An 18,941-nucleotide genomic window follows, 5' to 3' on the forward strand; every position below is an offset into this window, starting at 1 on the left:
ATCATCTCGTAATCTTTCAGGTATGCGCAAAAATTTTATGCTTCAAATTTGATCATTGATTTATTTCCAGCAGACTGTTTTACTTCCAGCTGTTTGATACCGATGATGATGTTCATGCATTAGCGATAAAACGCTTTTTGACATGAATTTAATTTATAAAAGTAACTGGAGCGAAGGGTTTCAAATACACAGAACGCGCTGCGATTGAATGGCGCGTTTGAATTGCGTCGCAAAATTCCAATTCCCAGCGGTTGATGCACCCAAGCTCATATAAATTGACTAAAATTATCAGTGCATAACTTTAGTTCAACCGTTTGAAGGCATCATCTTTCAATACTCATTTTTTTCACTTTCAATACTCATGTCTAAAACAAATAAAACCGACTTATTTTTCAACTAACAGAATTTTGTTTCAATAACAACACCAGTTATTTCAACTAAAATATTAGTTGAAATTGAAAGGTATGTGTCCTCACTAATTGACAGCATTTTTTTTTTCAACCAGTTAAATTAGTTGTTTCAACCATCGTTTCTGCTAATCGAAAAACAAAAATGACAGTTTAGTTAAAACAACAATCGATTAGTTGTACCAAATTTTAACCAATCGAATTCAGAAAATCAACTAATATTCTGGTTGAAATGGGATCGCGGGTGGTTCCGTGTAGTCTCATCTGCACCTTCCTGCGCCTTTTGATAATAGACAAGTTCAGTTCGTGCTCGCATCTCACACGACGCAGTCGAAAATCATTTACGGTCGAAACAACAGAAACAAAGACAATACAGTACAGTGAACAATAGAGTGTACGGAATGGTCAAATACGATTTAACAAAGCCGGAATCTTGGCCTACAAGACCAAATTCAATTTGTATAGATTTCAAGCGTTGCAAAGTTAGACCAGCAGCAAATGAAATTGAAATCTTACTTAAAGAACGAATGCATCTAGACCCTAATAAAGTAACTGAGATTCAATTCAACAAGGCGTCTAACTGTGTGTACATTATGTTTAAACGTGAAAGCGATGCAATTGCATTCGCTTCGGTTAATAACGAGGTGCACAGTGTTGAGTGTGACAACATTAACTACAAAATCCCTGTGCACATGGTGGACAATGCCATAGAAGTACGCGTGCATGACCTCCCCTCGCAGGTCACCGATTAGTACGTTTGGGAGAATATGTCGCGGTACGGTGAAATCCTTTCCATCGAAAGCGAAGTATGGCGGAATTTTTTCCCCGGTATCCGGAATGGCGTGCGAGTGGTACGTATGCATCTACGTAAGGCAATTCTATCTTACATCATTTGTGGTCAAGGTGGGACACATCCGTGTAAAACGCTGATTACCTATGAGAATCAGCTGGTTACATGCCAGTTTTGTGAACAACCTGCACACTACGGTAAACCTTGCACCGAAATTGCGAAAAGGACATCTTCAACCAAAGACAAGCTCAACCGTTCAACAATGGAAACTAGTGAGCGCACTACTCCTGTTTCACCATCAAACCAACCAGCAACTGCAACCAATGTACAACAAGGCGCATCTACAGCAACTAGCAACGAGCTCAAGACTGCGAACATCAAGGAAAACGAAAAGAAGACTGAAAACAACAACAAAACCACCGATGCGGCAATGGATGACGAGACAAGTCACGAACAAAGTGCCCCTCAACCCTCGCAGGAGGGAAATGGAAGCTCCTCTCCTCCTAGAAAAAGAGTGGCAACGAGATCCACTTCAAAAAATTCTTTATTTAAAAAATCGGCTAATTCGGCCACGTAAAGCTTGTACGCAAATAGGCCTGAATAAAAATACCTTTTAAATAAAAAAAATAGACAAGTTAGAACTTTATTCAAAAAAACATGAAAACCTGCTCTATTTCATTAGAGTGGAATGATAGCAGCATAGTATGTTTGAGAAAGTTGTGTAGTTTTTAATGATGAAAAACTTTGTATAACATGAAAAACACATATAAATTGAAAATATATATGTTTTCTTACAAAAACTGGTTTGTGGACACCCTTTTCAGAAAATACATTATATCATGAAATACACTCAAGTTACGGGAATAGCACTTTCAGCAAACTTATTTGAAATAACTTTCTGCACAACTTTGTCGAAGTAACTTAGCCCCTATGTTGGCCCTGAGCTAAAATAAAATTTTTATCTCACTTTTAGGGGCATTAATCACATAAATAAAATTTACCAAAAGATGGCGCCTATCATTCTGAGCAACTTTGCTGAAGATACTGTACCTCGAAAACCACGATCCTATGAGTTATCATTTAAGAGCGTGAAATTGCGCTTTTGAACCACTGTACACTGGTTCGATATTACTATACTATCGGCAATAAAAATTTCATATATATCGCGATATCGCGATTTCCAGTATTCCAGAGAAAAGTTAGTACACATGTTTTCATAATTTTTAGTACATTTTGCCTCATAATTCCGAAACCGGTAGTCGGATCCTAACAAATTTCAGAAATTTTGTATGCGACCATAAGACATTTGAATTTAAGTTTGTGGAAAGTAGTTTTGCTATCTCCGAGAAAAGTTAATGCATAAAAACCTTACATACTCACATACGCACAGATATTTTGCATACTCGACGAACTGAGTCAAATGGTACATGACACTCGTCCATCCGGGTCTCAGTTCAAAAGTTGGTTTTCACAGTGATTGCGTAACCTTTCTATATGAGAAAAACCAAAATATTAAAGAGACGTTTTTTAATGACCCTCCACACTCCCCCGCACCAAAAAGCTCACATTTGGAGCTCCCTGGCAACGGACACATACATGCTTCAGCTTGAAAAAATGACTACAACAACAATAAACACGATATGCTTACTACTAACGTTTATATACTAGTAAAGAAGGTAATAAAATATTTATACTAGACAAGCGCTCCCAGTGGAATATAGGATTCCTTTTAAGGGACTCTTAATGATATTCAAACTAAGAGTAATAATTACATATTTATCATTGGAGCAGAAAAAAAACCATTCAAAAAAGTAAAAAACCTACGCCTTTTTCCATATCGTACTTGATGAATACTTCGAATAAAACAATGGATGAATGAATGAATAAATTAAATTAGTGAATGAATGAATAAATTAATGAATGAGTGAATAAACTCTTAATTTCAGTTTTTCTTTTGGTTTTCTAATTCTTGAAAAAGTATTCAACCCATTTTTACAGTGTTTATTTTTAAAAGTGCTCCGATCGATTTTCTACAACTACTTCTTGGACATCATCTTTCTACAATGTACAGTTTCCGAATTTACACAATTTGAAGAAAGTGCATGCAAAAATAGATACGCTCTTTTTAAAAATCAGTCTCGGATCGAGTTGGTCTCTGTATCCGTGCAAAACATATGGTTTGTCAATCAAAAAACGTGTGCCAAATTTTATTCAAATGTTAACAAGTCGATCCCGATTTTGAAACATTTTCTGCTATTAATTTCTGGAATTGCTCCATTGTTAATATTAACCAAATATTAGCACCCATCAGTAAGGGATTCCTTGCTGAGTTTCTTGGTGTAAAAGAGTGGGCAATTATTAAAAACTGTCTGACCCTATGTGCGGGATTGGGAATCGAACCCAGGTGGGCTGCATGAGAGGCATCGACTAACCCATCACGCTATACCCGTCCTCTAAATTACTATCGCATTGAAACTCGCACTCCAGCTCACGAGAAAAAAATAGCTAACGGTTTGATGACTTTCTTCAAAATGTATCCAACCTGTGTTGAATAAAATATGATAATAAAGAGTGTAGCGTTCAAAACTCGCACACACTCAAAATGCAAACTGTTGATCCGTTGGGTAGAATATCATTGAAATTTTGAGTACACACAGTTTCACGTATATAGTTGATTTCGTCAGATGGGCAAAAGTTTCCAAAATAGCAGCGAAAGAACAGGATCTGTTGCATCGCCGCATCGGAAAAAGTTGGGGATCGCGGATTTCACGATTTTGTGGTATCATAAACGAAGAACGTCTGACTGTTGATCGGAGGAGCAGATCCGAAAAAAAATCATCAGGTAAACGAGAACGATAACAAACGCTAGATTGGGCTCTTTAAACGAAAACCGAACGCATCCGTTCGAGAAGTGACAAAAAGTTTCATGTGAGCTAGACTTTCGTGCAGAATCGTACATACGTTTCAGATTCAAAAGTCCGAAAAGCTTAACGAGAAACAGAATGTGGTGTTTTCGAGAACCTCAGGAAACAGAAGATGACGAAATTTGCCAAGAAGTTCTTAATTTGGCAATCTATTTGTACTTGTGAAATTCAATGTACACCTTTCGTTATCACAAGGACAAATGTATTTGAAAGAGTGTCTCCAAAAGCGACTGTCCCCTCTCTTAAAGACTCACGACTGTCCTACAATCTTCTGGCTGAATTTGGCATCGTGTCACTACACGAAGGACGTGCAAGGGTGGTAAAAGGCGAATAATGTCGATTTATTGCCAAAAGATCTGAACTCCACAAAAATTCCGAAGCAGCACCCGATAAAAACGTACTGAGCCATTATGAGGGAGAACCTTTTGAAGCACGTGCAAAAAACTGTCGATTTTGAAGTCGCACCGGGTCTTATGACTGGGGTTGAGGCCAAGGCTCACGCATTCGGCTACAAAGGCGAAATAAATTATATAAAAGATGCCAACAATAACTGTGATCGTCTTTTTTAACTTCCTGAAAATTTGATGATAAACGGATAAAAGCTGGAATTTTAAGAATGATAATCTGTGTGTGTAAAAGGAAAAACTTTCATGCAGCCGTTACCTAACTCCGCACATAAGGTGAAAAGATTCCCACGTTGGGCGCGAAATATGACTCTCACCTCGGGAAATTCCTAGATCCCGCAGGGGAATCAGCTAAAACCTCGATTCCTGGTATGGGAATCTTGAAGCGGGCACTCACGGCCTCTTTATATTCACCGAGTGACTTGGCGTTACAGTGCGTGGGAGATTTCGGATGTGTGGAAGTTTTAATCGTGAAATAAATGAATAAATACCTTTTTTTCCTAACCTATATTGAATACGATTCGCCACCCACCATCGTTACTCCAACGCAGCCTAATTTTTCTAACTCCACTGTTGGAATCGAGCGTTGACTAAACACTATTGGCGTTTTTCATTGAAAAAACACTGACACGCCACCAGTGTTTTTCAATGAAAAACGACATAACTGAACACAGATTTTCCTACATAATCCGCACACAACTTTTTGTTACTACGAAACGGTAACACCACACATAAAGTCAAAAGTTTTCAAACAGAACTGAAAGCTACTAAGAACCAAAACATTCATAAAATATGTTAAGAACCGAAAAGCGACCGTGACAATGGTGTCGTGATTTCGAAAATGGACGAAAACATGTTCATGACGTAGAAAGGAGTGGTTGGCACAGTATGTAAACTGATGAAATTGTTAATCTGACCAAAAATCAAATATTGTGATCTGATCGTAGGTTTACGATTAGTGCCCTGGTAGGTAAATTTACTCTCTGCTGTCTACACAATTACAACAGAAAAACATGGACACCATGGCAATACGCATCCTCACACAGCAGCCAAGCCCATTTCAAACCCCCTACCTTATAGTGACTACTTCCTTTTGTTATATTTATTTTTTTTTTTTTTTCATAAATACGTTTATTTCATAGGCAATATACATAAGTTTTTCTTCGCCGTGGCATCCACAATACATAGTAGTTTAAACCTAATACATTTCGAATATCATATTAGTATGTTGGTACTCATTAGTTAATCTAAACACTGTTTTTATCAAGCGAGTTGCTATTTTAAATTACATTAAATAAAATACATTTATTTTGTACATGATCTTATAACTATTTCAGGATTGTTTGTATCAGTTCACCACTTATATTCAATATCCTATAGTTGGCTATTGGTTGAACTCATGGAAGAGAAAACAGTTTAACATAAAATAAAATTTAAATTGGAACTCCAATGGATTTAATGAAATGATAAAGAAGTTTCATGTATGGAAGGTCACGACAAGCAAGAATGTCGCGAACTGGGACATTGGATAGTCTACCTTGGGTACGCAAGGAATTTATTAGTTGAGATCTGACATCACGAAACTCCACGCATGTCCAAACAACATGGTCAATATCGCGGTAACCTTCGCCGCAAGCACAATGATTAGTCTCGGAAAGTCCAATTCGAAGGAGATGTGCATCTAACGTGTAGTGATTGGACATGAGTCTGGACATCACACGAATGAAATCTCTACTCACATCCAGTCCCCTGAACCATGCCTTTGTCGATATTTTAGGAATAATTGAGTGCATCCACCGACCCAGATCATCTTTATCCCAAGAAGCTTGCCAGCTGGCAAGTGTTCTTTGGCGAGACGCGCTATAGAATTCGTTGAAAGCAATCGGTCTCTCATAAATTTCACCCTCAATAGCACCACGTTTGGCTAAAATATCGGCTCTTTCATTGCCTGGAATGGAGCAATGAGCCGGAACCCAAACTATTGTGATTAGATAATTATTATTCAATATGTCGTTCAGACACTGTTTTATTTTACCCAAGAAAAACGGTTCATTTTTGCCAGCAGCGTTTGAGCGAATGGCTTCAATTGCACTCAGACTATCTGTGAAGAGGAAATAATGGTTTGGAGATAATGTGACGATTACATTCAAGCTATAATGAACTGCTGCTAACTCTGCTATATAAACAGATGCAGGTTCTTGAAGCTTGAATGAGGCCGAAACATTATTGTTGAACATACCAAACCCTGTCGCTTCTTCCATTCGCGATCCGTCCGTGTAAAACATTTTCTCAGAGTTAATATGCCTGAACTTACTTGAAAATATTTTTGGGATTTCCATAGAGCGTAGGTGGTCCGGGATTCCACGCACTTCGCGCTGCATGGATGTGTCGAAAAATAAAGTTGAGTCAGGTACATTTAGGAGGCTGACACGGATAGGAATATATCTTGAAGGGTTGATTTCCTGTGACATATGGTTAAAATATACTGTCATGAATTTTGTTTGAGATCGAAGCTCGACTAGTCGTTCGAAATTATTAATTACCATGGGATTCAGCACATCACATCTTATTAGCAGGCGTGATGAAAGCTCCCAAAATCGATCTTTTAATGGAAGAACTCCCGCCAGAACTTCAAGACTCATTGTATGTGTCGAATGCATGCAGCCTAAAGCAATTCGCAAACAACGGTACTGAATTCGCTCAAGTTTGATAATATGAGAATTTGCAGCGGAACGAAAACAAACGCATCCATATTCCATCACTGAAAGTATCGTTGTCTGATACAATTTTATTAGATCTTGCGGATGAGCACCCCACCAAGACCCTGTTATTGTTCGAAGAAAATTTACTCTTTGTTGGCATTTCGTTATCAGATACCTAATGTGTCCTCCCCACGTGCATTTGGAATCAAACCACACCCCGAGGTATTTGAAAGTCAAAACCTGTTCGATTATTCTTCCCATCATATGAAGCTGAAGTTGCGCGGGATCATGCTTTTTTGAAAAGACGACCAGCTCTGTTTTCTCCGCAGAGAATTCGATACCAAGATGAACAGCCCAAACGGACAATTTATCTAAGGTATCTTGCAATGGTTTTTGCAGATCAATAGCTTTGGATCCAGTAACTGAAACCACGCCATCATCTGCCAATTGTCTTAGTGTACATGGGGTTACTAGACAGCTGTCAATGTCATTCACGTAAAAATTATAGAGGAGCGGACTGAGGCATGAGCCTTGCGGGAGACCCATGTAGCTAATTCTGATTGTTGCCAAATCGCCATGTGAAAAATGCATGCGTTTCTCTGACAAAAGGTTGTGCAAATAATTATTTATAACCGCTGGGAGTCCATGTTGGTGGAGCTTGTCTGAAAGAACATCAATGGAAACTGAATCAAATGCTCCTTTAATGTCTAAAAATACAGATGCCATTTGTTGCTTTTGAGCGAAGGCAATTTGGATGTCAGACGAAAGTAATGCAAGGCAATCATTCGTCCCTTTATTTCTACGGAAGCCAAACTGAGTATCTGACAACAAACCGTTCGTCTCGACCCAAGTGTCGAGACGTCGTAGAATAATTTTTTCGAACAATTTTCTGATGCAGGACAACATCGCAATGGGTCTATATGAGTTGTGATTGGAAGCTGGTTTCCCCGGCTTTTGAATGGCGATAACTTTCACTTGTCTCCAGTCAGGTGGAACAATATTTTGCTCAAGAAACTTGTTGAACAATTCCAACAAACGTCTTTTTGCGAGGTCGGGCAGATTCTTCACCAAGTTGAATTTAATTCTGTCCAATCCAGGAGCGTTATTGTTACAAGACATGAGTGCTATGGAAAATTCCATCATTGAAAAGGGGCTATCAATGGAATCATCATTTGAAGAAGACTCCCTAACAATGCTATGCGTAGGAACGGAATCTGGACAAACTTTCCTCGCAAAATCAAATATCCATCGATTCGAGTACTCCTCACTCTCATTTCCTACGTTACGATTCCTCATTCGTCTGGCCGTATTCCAAAGAGTGCTCATTGAGGTTTCTCTTGACAAACCTTCCACAAAATGTCTCCAATAGCTGCATTTCTTAACCCGAAGTATGTTCTTGTACTTGGTTTCTAAAACCAAGAATTTTTCAAAATTCTGAGGAGTTCCTCCTCCTCGTTTTAAAAACGTCTTGAAAGCATTTTGTTTCGCGTGTTTAGCATCTGAGCACTCTTTGTCCCACCAAGGATTTGGAGGTCTTCTGTTAGACGATGGACCAAGAAATCGTTTGGTTTGGGCTTGTTCTGCGGCCTCCAGAATCGAACAAACGAGGAAGTCATATTCTTCAAGTGGGGGAAGCTCTTCCATTGAAGTTAAGACACTTGAAATATTACTTTGGTATTTAATCCAGTCAATATTTTTTGTCAAATCATATGGAATATTAACTGAATTAGCAATGCCTTTGTTACTGCTAATTGAGATGATGATTGGTAAATGATCGCTACCATGTAAATCAGGAAATACTTTCCAGGTGCAATCTAGTCGAATTGAAGTCGAACAAAGAGATAAATCTAATGCACTTGGACGTGCAGGAGGTCTTGGGATCCGTGTCATGCTACCCATATTTAGTACCGTCATGCTAAAATTGTCGCAAATATTATATATTAGAGATGATCTGCTATCATTGTAAACGGAACCCCACATCATTCCGTGCGAATTGAAATCTCCTAAAATCAAACGTGGAGCAGGAAGGGCTTCGACAATTTCATTAAGCTGTCGTTGTCCAACTTGAGCTCTTGGAGGAATATATACCGAAGCAATGCAAATGTCCTTTCCTTTAATGTTTATTTGACAAGCAACAACTTCTATACTAGAAGTCGAAGGAATGTTTAATCTATAAAAGGAATAACATTTCTTAATTCCTAAAAGCACTCCACCATACGGGGAGTCTCTGTCGAGACGTATAATGTTAAAGTCATTAAAATTTAAGGCTATGTTTGATGTAAGCCATGTTTCGCACAAAGCAAATACATCACATTTTTGACTATGCAACAAAACTTTAAATGAATCAAGTTTTGGCATGATGCTTCGACAATTCCACTGCAGGACAGTGATTGAATCATTTGCGGCGGATGATAAATTATCCATCAAATGATACAAAACCTGTAAGAGCTGGCCATTGAGCTGATAACTGTTTCAAAAAAGTTCTAGCTATTGGAAGGAATGCTGTTATGATGGTCTTTAGAGGTTCAGAAATATTGAATGCAGCGAAAATCCATTCTACAATTTCCGAAAATTTCAGTAATCCTGTTGGTGAATGTGAAATGGAGCCCACTGGATTATTGTCTTTTCTTGAGCTAGTTCCTGGATTGGTTTGTGAATTTGACAAACCAGGAGGCACAGTTTTTGGTTTTAAATTTGGCTTTTTAGCTTTAACACGGGGATCTTTTTTTGAAGGTATAATTTTAGGTGTCTTTTTTGGTATTTTGTGGTTTGTTAATCTCCTCTTAACAGACCCTTGAGGAGTGACAAACGAGGTATCTTCACTATTTCCGTCAGAGTCAGATTCCTCTGGCTCCGCAAGATTTGAAAAACCGTTTTCGGTTTCCAAAGGGGAGACATGTATGACCGTTTTGAGCATTTCTGCATATGTGCGCTTAGACCGTGCTTTTAAAGAAAGCTTCATTTTGTCTTTACGCAGCTTAAATGCAGCGCACACTGAAAGATCATCATGAGGGCTTTCCCCACAATAAACACATTTTTCAACATCTTTATCGCAAAGATTATCCTTATGAGGCCCTTGACATTTGATACATTTGGACTTATTACTACAGTAAGTAGCTGTATGTCCGAATTTTTTACAGTTCGTGCAATTCATAACATGCGGTACGAAAAGCCGAACAGGAAGACGAATTTTATCGATATAGACATGGCTAGGCAATGCAGATCCGGCAAATGTTACGCGAAACGAATCTGAGGGACGATAAGACTTTTTTCCATCGACAATAGATGCTGAGTACAATTGTTTGCACTCGAGTATCTTAACTCCCTCAAGCATGGAGTTTTTAAAACGGCCAACTCCATTTTTAAGTAAATCATCTGCTGTCAGACTTGCTTCAGTCACAACACCGTCAATTTCTACCTCCTTCGATGGAATGTAAACTCGATATTCAATAGCAAATAATTTACAGGTTACAATATCGTTTGCCTGTTTCAAGTCGTTAACTACAACTCGAATTTTATCTCTATTAACCTTACAGATTTCTTTAACTTCAGAGAAATGTGATGTCAAATCCTTTGTAATTTGCATCAAGTTTAAAATCTTTTCTTTTTTTCGAAGATAGACTATCCATGGCCCAGTGGTACCCTGTGGATAATGTTTAGCCCTCGGAGTATTTAAACTTTTACTAGTATCCGGAATCGGATTCGGATGATCTTCCATGAGATCATCCATTACATTAAATTTTTTTTGTAAATTAATAATACCAAAATAAAAACTTATGTTTAGTAAAATTTCAGATATAAGAAATAAAAAATAAATTAAATTAAATCTACCTTGTAGCTGATGTCTCTGTTCCTTTATCGTGAAGAACGACGTGAAGCTCTTCCAACGATTTCCAATTGGCAGTCTTTTGCTGTTTCCAATTGGCAGTCTTCTGTCGTTTACTGCTATCTCAGTTGCTCTGCCGTCGTTGTGAACACCACTGCACTTGCTGTACCTGACCCCAGGTACAGTGCTTTTGCTCTTGGTGGCGATCAAATGCGATGCTTGCAGTGTAGCACCTCGCGATATATGCCGTCTCTTTTGATCCTACGCAGCGTACAAATTCTGGTACCTGGTAAATCAGCACTGGGTTGCTTTAGCACCTCTGTGCCTTTGCACCCCTTCGTCTTCGCACCTTTATGCGATGGCACCTCTGTGACTCGTCACTTCTATGCTCTCGCACCTCTGTGTCTCTACACCTCTGTGCGTATGAACGGGATGGCCTTCGTTGCTAGCTTTCCAGTCGGGAAACGCCCCGAATATTGCGTTTGCTATGGGCAGTTTAACTACCTGAAGCTTAGAATTGTCTCGGTAGCAGCCGTTAACTCACGAGCCAGTACAATCGAAACACAACCTCTTCGCTTGAATGGTTTTTACTGAATTGTTATATTTATAAATGACAAGGAACTTAAGACCGCCGTTGAAAACCGGATCCATTCACAGGCTGTATCTATTCAATTCCACGATAATGGGTTACGGAAGCTGATGCAGTGGTAAAAAAAAATTTCGCTGTGAACAACGATTATGTGGTTAAGTAAATTTGTATGAAAATAAACGTGTTTTTAAAACCTGCCTTGGAAAAGAAATAAAAAATCTGAAATTTCTCTCTGCTTGATTCAGTGCAATCCCGCGAGCTGTTTTTTTTTTATAACTATTATGATTATTGTGAGATCTGAGATGAGACACTGGCCCTGAGCAATCTGTAAATGTACAAAATATTGTTAAAATGAGTTGTCGTCTAAATTTCTCTACATTCAGAGTATTTCAATCGGCAGAACAATTTCTAGATTTTTTTTACGGCCTTGCCTTCACGAAACATTTCCGAGCAACGCCGGGTAATTCAGCTAGTGTAGGATAAAATCAAATACTGGGTCTTTCTGCCTTTTAGTCGAAACATGTCATGATCACAAACCTAATATAGATTTGGCACATTCAGGAGAACATTTCAGCTGACGTGTGGTGTCGCATACCAAAATGGCCATAAAACCAAAACTTCGCCTTTTTTATTGAACCGATTTCTTTCACGTTCTACACAATACAGGCAACAAGTAGGTGTTCTATGGGTGCAGAACTTGATAAGGAAAATATGCTACCTAACCGCCCTGCGAGTAAACTGGTTTGAACGTAAATCAATATAAACCGACAGTGGCGTGTCAATGGTTAGTATTTCAATAGATATAGATCCGTCGAACAGAAATAGCTGCATACATTTGTGCCATTAATTACTTTGGTATTTGCATATCGAACGACAGCAATTTCATTTCCTCACGAAAAATATTTTTGGCCATCGTAAATACTGTTCGATAAACTATGGCCATGAAGTTCTGAACGAAAAACTTCATGGAAATGCTACCGCATAGCTTCGAACATCTGCATAATTTTTCGGATATGGACAAAACTATATGAAATCGATTTCAGCCTATAATGGAAACATTATTTGCAGTGCAACTGATATTTCTTTACTAGGCTGCTCCTTGTAATAATGTTACTAGACAACATTAACACCTATTATGGCTGTGCTAATTTAGAAGGGTGTGACGGTGCAGAGCATAGTCCATAACAGATATCTAGCTAACATTCCGAATGAAAGTTTAGATGAGCTTATTCGGTCTTGAAACAATTTTAAGCACAATCATAAAAGCACACCCAAGTAACATTTTTAATATTAATAAATACTTGTAGCTGTCTTCAATGCTACATAATAAATCTTGCAATAAAACTTTAAACTCCTGCCAAGTGGACCATTCTTCATAAGGTTTATAAATCAAAATGAAGAATCATCATAAACCTGCTTTAAAACTCCAAATTCAAGAAAATTTTGAAACCAGCTTTACGATCAACATTAAATTTATTTGGATGGAATGAATTCCGCTATGAATAAACTGACGTTTTGATAATATTTTTCTTGACTATGTGTGTGTCATGTCTATTTTGAATGCAATCAGTAAGAATATATTAAAATTTCCTTTAATGCAAATTACACTTAACCTAAGAAGCAATAAATCAAATAGCCTACAGCTAATGTGTCATAAATGTACTTTAAAACCTTTGGATTTATGAAAGAATTTAACGGACAATAATGTTTTAAAGAAAATGTTTGAAAGCAATATTAAGAGTGTTTGCATGGTTTTATTCTAGTACAAATTGTTTTATTTTTAGTTCTGTTGTTAGTGTAGGTAAAGGGTTTTATAGAAGCTTTGAAAACTATGATATTACTGGTTAAAAGAGACACTTATTATAGTTGTCATAAAACAGCTAGTGTAGGTCAATTATAAAACTCCTATAAATTATAATCAAAACCATAAGGTATTCGAATTGTTACTTGGGCAGCTATGTTGGCTATATGTTAGGTGCAAGTTTCGATCCACTATTCCTATCGCCATAACTATCGAAATAAAAATTTATCGAGAATGTTATACTCTCGGCAACAGATTGTATAAACCGGTATATATAATAATGCAGCTGTTGGTTAAACAAATTTTGGTTGGTAAAGAATAAGAAAAAATGCTTATCCTTATCCAATTATAGAGTTGTTTGTTGAATTAAACTCTGGTAGGTGCCAAAATTTCTAGACCTCTTACTAACATTCCGAGTCAAAGTTTAGATGTGCTTATTCGGTCTTGACAGAATTATGCGTACAATCATAAAAGCAACGCTATTGGTTGAATAAATTTGGGTTGGTTGAGAAGAAGAAAAAAAACTTGGCTCAAATTTCGGTAGGTGACAAAATTATTAGATTGATTCAGTCAATTCACAGATGCAAGTTTACGTCACTTATTTGGTAACATTTGCGGACCGAAACAATCAACCATATTACATTTAAACGGGTTCATTGATCATTTTGTAACATTCAAAGGAGCCATGTTTTGTTTTGTTTTGTTTTGTTTTGTTTTGTTTTGTTTTGTTTTGTTTTGTTTTGTTTTGTTTTGTTTTGTTTTGTTTTGTTTTGTTTTGTTTTGTTTTGTTTTGTTTTGTTTTGTTTTGTTTTGTTTTGTTTTGTTTTGTTTTGTTTTGTTTTGTTTTGTTTTGTTTTGTTTTGTTTTGTTTTGTTTTGTTTTGTTTTGTTTTGTTTTGTTTTGTTTTGTTTTGTTTTGTTTTGTTTTGTTTTGTTTTGTTTTGTTTTGTTTTGTTTTGTTTTGTTTTGTTTTGTTTTGTTTTGTTTTGTTTTGTTTTGTTTTGTTTTGTTTTGTTTTGTTTTGTTTTGTTTTGTTTTGTTTTGTTTTGTTTTGTTTTGTTTTGTTTTGTTTTGTTTTGTTTTGTTTTGTTTTGTTTTGTTTTGTTTTGTTTTGTTTTGTTTTGTTTTGTTTTGTTTTGTTTTGTTTTGTTTTGTTTTGTTTTGTTTTGTTTTGTTTTGTTTTGTTTTGTTTTGTTTTGTTTTGTTTTGTTTTGTTTTGTTTTGTTTTGTTTTGTTTTGTTTTGTTTTGTTTTGTTTTGTTTTGTTTTGTTTTGTTTTGTTTTGTTTTGTTTTGTTTTGTTTTGTTTTGTTTTGTTTTGTTTTGTTTTGTTTTGTTTTGTTTTGTTTTGTTTTGTTTTGTTTTGTTTTGTTTTGTTTTGTTTTGTTTTGTTTTGTTTTGTTTTGTTTTGTTTTGTTTTGTTTTGTTTTGTTTTGTTTTGTTTTGTTTTGTTTTGTTTTGTTTTGTTTTGTTTTGTTTTGTTTTGTTTTGTTTTGTTTTGTTTTGTTTTGTTTTGTTTTGTTTTGTTTTGTTTTGTTTTGTTTTGTTTTGTTTTGTTTTGTTTTGTTTTGTTTTGTTTTGTTTTGTTTTGTTTTGTTTTGTTTTGTTTTGTTTTGTTTTGTTTTGTTTTGTTTTGTTTTGTTTTGTTTTGTTTTGTTTTGTTTTGTTTTGTTTTGTTTTGTTTTGTTTTGTTTTGTTTTGTTTTGTTTTGTTTTGTTTTGTTTTGTTTTGTTTTGTTTTGTTTTGTTTTGTTTTGTTTTGTTTTGTTTTGTTGGTTACAAGCGATTGTTGGTTACTAGCGACTAGTCGAGTTCAGAAGAAAAATTTATCTCGGATTCGGGTCGGGTACGGGTTAAAGTTTTTTTTTTATTTTCTATCGAGTACGGGTCGGGTTCGTGTTTGAAAAAATGCTTAACCGACCATCTCTACTACATACATTAATAATACTTTGAATTTGGGTTTGAATAAGAAATGGGTAATCCGTTCGCGTACGGTTCAAAACAACTAGTTCTCCTGAAAAAAAATTGAGTGAAAAACAGTACAATTTTGAAGAACGATAGTTTCATCATCTTTTGAAAAGAAGCCCAAGTAGCAAACATTATTCTAGCATTGTATTTCTTCACTCTTCTCGCAACGATTGTGCGATTGAAAAAGCGCGTTTTGCTTGTATGATGTACAACAAGTTTCATGTTTGATATGGTTCATAGCAGTAATATTTGTTAAGTAGAAACCGAAAATGAAACTGCTTAAATAAACTTATTGTAGAATCAGTTAAACAAACCGATGTGGAACTTAATTCTTTTAGGTTTTTGATTTGGTTTCACAAGCAGTAATACGAGTTACAAAAACATGTAAAATCATTTGTCAAACATATCTAACATGAATAATCGCTCTGTAGCAATTGTGAAACATGCAAATTTTAACAAGTTTTAATTGTTACGTGGGAATAAAGTGATTGAATTCCATAGAAAGTGTATTAATATCTGTTTATTTCGAAACGGTCGTAGTTTTAAAGAATGCAGTAGAAATTGTATATATTAGCGATCTCTGAAACATTGCACAAAAGTGCACGTTACTTTGAATACGTGCAAAAAAGTTACTGCATGTCCATCAAGAGTTTATTACCAATATAATACAATAATATAATTATTTGCTCTCTTGCGGTTAATGCAGAAACCTTCAGAATTTCTTAACAACGAATTAACGGTTCAGAAGAACATTGCATTGTTAGACTTATAATACATTCTGTTATAAAATAACTGATACCGACATGGAACTTTTGCGCTTCCTATGCATTGAGCTACATTTACTTGTTTAAAACAACTTCGATTTATTTTTCGTGGAACGAACAATAATTAACTTGATCGCGGAAGTTTTAGTGTCGCTCATTAGGTTTACTCATCTTTACAAAGTCTTATTGCTCACAACACTCTTTTGTTCTTCCATTCTGTCGTTCCGATGACTATATCGAACGATATACAAAAGCGAACTGGGATAATTTTAATTAAGAAATGTGTCATGGTCCAAATAACTCGAATAATTTGAAACAGCAGAAGTTATGAATTATATTGGATTAATGTTAGTTGATTAAACCGAGATCAATGGCAGAAGTTATGAATTATATTGGATTAATGTTAGTTGATTAAACCGAGATCAATGATAAGTTTGAATTTCTCATGAACAATGAGATTAAAGGTTTTATTGCGAGGTTTCATATTTTTTCATTTCAAAGTATCGTAAGCTACACCTCATCATCATCTTGATTTGAGAGAAATCAATGTTAAGTATAACTGTATCTCATTCGATCAGCATGGTTTTATGCCTGGAAGATCTGTTACAACGAATTTGTTGGCCTTCACATCCCAGTGCATAGCTAGTATGGAAGCTAAAACTCAAATGGATGTTATCTATACCGATCTCAAAGCTGCTTTTGACAAAATAGATCATAAAATACTTCTTTGCAAATTATCTCGCCTTGGATTATCATCGCAACTCGTATCATGGTTGGACTCATATCTTTCCGATAGGAAATTACGCGAGAAAATAGACCACAGCACATCATCCGAGTTTTCGAATAAATCAGGTGTCCTACAAGGTAGTAACTTGGGACCCTTGTTATTCGTATTATTCTTCAACGATGTGGCGTTTCTTTAGGGAGCTGGATGTAAATTAGTCTACGCAGTTGATTTAAAACTGTATCTCACTGTTCGTAGTGTAGATGATTGCCGGCGACTAAAGCTTGCTTCAAATAGAATTGGAACAAAGACAATTGCCTGTATTTCAGTTATTTATTATTGTATTCAAGATCTTTTTTTATACAAATGTAGCGTTTTCTTCATACTTTTAAGAAAAAAATACGGATAAAATTATTCGTCACGGTTTTGGAGGAATTCTCGAATTTTTCCTGTAACACGGCTCAGTAGGCGGCGCACACCTTCTTCATCCATCGTTTTAGCTATCTTATTCCACCAGGTCGTCATCTGATTGATGTCTTTGACAACGTTTCCCTTTGCCTTGAGTCTCCTCTTCATGATTGCCCAGTATTTCTCAATAGGGCGGAACTGGGGGCAGTTGAGTGGGTTAAGGTTTTTCGGAACAAACTGGACCACTTTCTCTGCATACCATTCTTAAACGGCTTTGCTGTAATGACAGCTTGCCAAATCTGGCCAAAACATTACAGGATGGTCGTAGGATCGAATGAACGGCAAAATTCGTTTTTGGAGACACTCTTTTTGGTATAGTTCCGATGTCATTGTCTTATTTGTAACGAAAACTTTCGTTTTTTTGCCGCAGCTGCAAATGCCCGGCCAAATCATAAATTTTCTTGCAAATTTGTCGGCAAAAACAAATTTAAATTTGACTGGAACATCCCCCCGAGCCGTTGCTAAGTAAAATTTTTGACCTGGGATTTGACCGAAGTCAGCCTTGACACAGGTTTCATCGTCCATCAGAAGACACCCGTTGAACTTGGTCAGCACCTGGTCATATAGTTTCCGAGCACGAATTTTGACCACACTATTCTATTTCATGGTCCGATTTGGCTGTTTGCTAGCTCGATACGACTTGATTCCTTCCCGGAGTCGAGTTCTCCTCACGGTACTATGGGCAGCACCGAATTTTCTGGCCAAATCACGGTCCGACAGATTAGGATTCCTCTTAATCGTCTTCAAAATCTTACCACGCAATTTCCGGTCGTCAGTTCGACTCCGACGATCGGCTTGAGGCTTCCGAATCGTCGTCAATGTTTTCTTATACCGTTTGATAACGCGCCATACGGTATTTCTGGGCAATTTCAGCTGTTTAGCTAGCCTAGATGCAGACCACAATGGATTTTCCAAATAACTGTGCACAATTTTTTTTCCTTCTTTCGGCTTCCATGTTGATTGTTTACAAAGTACAGTCGATTTTCGGAATTTCAAAAATCATACGTGAAGCTGACAAAATTCCCGACACGTGGGCGCCAAATCCGTCCACCAGGAGCGCCACAATATGAGCAAAAGTTTGTTCCAATTCTAAATGAAGCAAGCTTTACAATGTCTGCTTACATTGTTCACCGATTGGTGCAGGAAAAACAAACTCATCATAAGTGTAACCAAGTGCCATCGCTAGGATTGCAAAGGACTTTATAGACCCGTACTCTCTTAAGGCTGGATCGATATTCTGGAGTCCGCATCAAGTATCGTGGAGCCTTAGAATTGAACGAGTGCAGAAACGATTTGTTCGTATGGCATTACGAAATTTACCGTGGAGAGATCCAGTAAACTTGCCTCCATATTCAGATAGATGTCAATTGTTGGGAATCGACTCGTTACAACGACGTAGAAAAACTCAACAGGCGTTGATAATTGCTAAGTTCATTAACGGAGAGATTGATGCTCCTGAACCGCTTTATGACCTTAATTTTCGAACACCGAATAGATCAATGCGTAACAAAAACCTACTTCAGAACAATTTCCATATGACTGTATTCGGATACAACGAGCCAATTACTGCTTGCATAA

The 18,941-nt window shown here is 36.7% G+C and overlaps 1 protein-coding gene across 6 annotated transcripts in view; it reads right to left on the bottom strand.

Annotated features, from left to right (window-relative positions):
- The window catches only part of LOC131428060 (dynein intermediate chain 2, ciliary), an 80,654-nt gene that overhangs the window by 43,623 nt on the left and 18,090 nt on the right, over positions 1-18,941 (bottom strand). The window contains exon 1 of one of the 6 annotated variants that reach the window (XM_058591709.1): positions 5,599-5,625. The exons of the other annotated variants lie outside the window; for them this stretch is intronic. The gene's annotated coding sequence lies outside the window, so the exon portion shown is untranslated. Of the gene's footprint in view, positions 1-5,598; positions 5,626-18,941 lie in introns of those variants that run through there. 6 annotated transcript variants of the gene reach the window in all.

This window comes from Malaya genurostris, chromosome 2, assembly GCF_030247185.1.
Source record: "Malaya genurostris strain Urasoe2022 chromosome 2, Malgen_1.1, whole genome shotgun sequence".
In the NCBI taxonomy this organism is placed as follows: Eukaryota; Metazoa; Arthropoda; class Insecta; order Diptera; family Culicidae; genus Malaya; species Malaya genurostris.